This window comes from Fulmarus glacialis, unplaced genomic scaffold, assembly GCF_000690835.1.
Source record: "Fulmarus glacialis isolate BGI_N327 unplaced genomic scaffold, ASM69083v1 scaffold11306, whole genome shotgun sequence".
In the NCBI taxonomy this organism is placed as follows: domain Eukaryota; kingdom Metazoa; phylum Chordata; class Aves; order Procellariiformes; family Procellariidae; genus Fulmarus; species Fulmarus glacialis.
In genome coordinates, this window is record NW_009217497.1 from 34382 (window position 1) to 37197 (window position 2816).

Consider the following 2816-nt stretch of genomic DNA (forward strand, 5'->3'; position numbering starts at 1 on the left):
TTTGGCTTCACTAGAAGGGATACCCACTCAGTGGACAAATCCCTTTTTAAAGCTTCCTCAGAGCTCTTAGAATATCATGTAGCATTTTATTTTGGGAATTTGGTATGTGATACTGCGTGCCAAAAATCACAGTCATGCAGCACAAGGCAATAATCAGCACAACCTACAGAATAGTGCAGCTTAAAAGCTAGATTTTTTTTTTTCCAGGCAAGATATTTCAGTCCTTGCTGATATGCAATGAATCTTAGGAGACGATCCTATGCTTCCAAGTCAAGTACTACTATGAGCTTAGTGGAAAGTATCTATTTGGCACTTCAAGTTAGTGGGGAATTAAAAAAAAAAAAAAAAAAGCCTTATTTATACAGATTTCTCAGTTTCTGGCTTAGACTTGACGATCCTCTCTCCAGGGAGCAAGGTTTCCCCATTCATCAAGTAACAAAATTAAGCATTTCAGGGTGAATTCTGATCTGACTGTGACATTCAGCCCTCTGAGAAGCTCTCACTTCCTCCAGAGCTGGACTCCCATGCAAAACATAAGGATGCAGGGAGAGGCAGCGCCATGCTCATGCTCCCAACAACAGTTTATGTGTCTGAGTTACTTCTGTGCAGATTTATGAGTTGTTATCTCAGCCCCCACCCATCCTGATAAAAAACTGTGCAGGTAGAGAGAAGATAGACATACGTCTCAAGGTGTGTGTGATGGCAAAGTTATCCGTTTGGAGACTGAATGGTTTTTCCCTGTGAGCACCTGCACACAAGTTGTCCTGGATCCCAGATGAGCATAAAGGGAAAACCCACTCTCCATCCACAAGAAAACTTAGAGTTGAAGGTCCTGAAACCCCTCACTCCTCAACCCCCTCTACAGCCTGGCTGGGGTCCTGCAAACAAAATGCCCTCATTTCTTATTCCTATCCCTCTTTGCCAGCAAGCTCCAGGAGCGCGTTCTCATCTCTGCTTAGCACAGAACAGGAAAAAAGCATTTGTTTCTTTTGACCTGCCTACTTGTCCAACATTTAACCCACCGTTTTTTATATCCGTCAGCTGAGGAAGAAGAGGGAAATGGCGCCACGGAACGAGGAGGACCACGTACCTCCCAGTACAAGAGTTCCCATTCATGCGTGAATGACTCCATGGGTGTGAGCAGATCCCTTATTACAAACAAACCCCAGCACAAGTCTGTTACCAGCACAGGTCTGAAAAAGTATTTAAGCAATGTTGGTGGTATTGAGCCTTCATACCATAAATCATTAGGAGTCTCAAAGAGGCTGCCAAAAAGGCAGAGTGTTGACACAGAAAATGCATGGACATGCTGTGATTTGAACACTTAATCAACTTAGCCCATGATCCAAACGCTGAGTAAGTCTCAAAAGGACCCTTTGACAAGCATTTGCTATTGATCGCCTGATGGGTTTCCTTCTGTGTCAGTATTGAACCACTGACAGTAAAAATGCTGAACCATTATTAGACCTATGTATACTGTCCATCAGTTTTATATGCCCCCAACCAACATTAAATTATCACATCCCTACTCAAATTCCCCCATACTTTATAACTTTAAAGTTTTGCTCCCTAGAGAAGTGCTACAGTGTAGCATGTACTGAATATCATGCTTTATTAGTGTTTCACTAACAGCATTTTGCTTTCAAGGTATGACCTCTTTCTAGGACATCATCAGGCCAGAAACCAAGAACAGCTTTCAACAGTGCAAAGCAGCAACCGGTTATTTCACTTAGGAAAATTGTGGGGGAAAGAGGAAAAAGGGAGATGAAGCAGCAGATAAGAGGGAGAGGCTAGACAATTCAGTCCCCTCTCCCAAACAGGAACCTTAGCCAAAGTGAAGATGAGGGCTATGGGAGCATGGAGGTATCCCAACAAGAACCAGGAAGCTCCAACTACAGGGAGTCAGCCCCGAGCAGCGCGTGATCCTTCTGGCAAGAAAATCACAATCAGCAACAGAATGACTTCTCTAAGCTTGGGTTTGTGGGCTTATTTACACTGTGGCATAGCATAAGCGTCCTTCCCTTGGGCTGTAGAGCCTGGCTGTAGTCAGTAACTCCTCTTGGTTTCTCCAGCATGTACAGAACTATGAAATTAGGGCTAAAACACAAACAGCTGCAGGCAACAGCTGCAGAGGTCCATTTCTGGCAGTGTTTGAAAAGGCGCATGGAGCACATGTGAATCAGCTTCTGATATTGCTGATCAGTAACAGAAGTTTGTGGAATTTGATAGGTGTTTTGGATGAGTGTGCTAGGATTTGGTCGCCTTGCTCATTATAACTCCAGCAGTTCTTTAGCAGGTACACGATACATGGCCACGCTTACTGCTGGAACTGCTAACAGCACTCCTGCTGTTGTAGTCCAATAAGGCACTTAACGAGGCTGTGCACAGGCTCTATCAAACGTTCATAAAACATTGAATAGACATAGGAAAAAAAAGTAATAATTAAACGCAACATGCTCTAAATCACTCTTCATTCAGTCAGAATTGCCTCTGACCAAGATCCCGCTCAAACAATAGGATCACTCTGGCACTTATAACAATACCAGGACAATGTGCAAACATTTCCACCCAATCCATATGCAAGAGCTGGCAAACCCTCTGGAACATGATCTGGGCTGAACCACAGCAAAAGTGTCCCAGCTTCTAGATAAAGTCCATCTACGCATGCAAGAGTGTGTGCATGCATGCGAATGTACACTCGCAAATACAAGGGCGTGTTTATTACCCTGCTGTTTTACAAGCAGACACAATTTATGCTTCCATTGATTATGCCAGATTCAGGCAAGAGTGCTTGATCAGAGCTAAAATCAACAGCA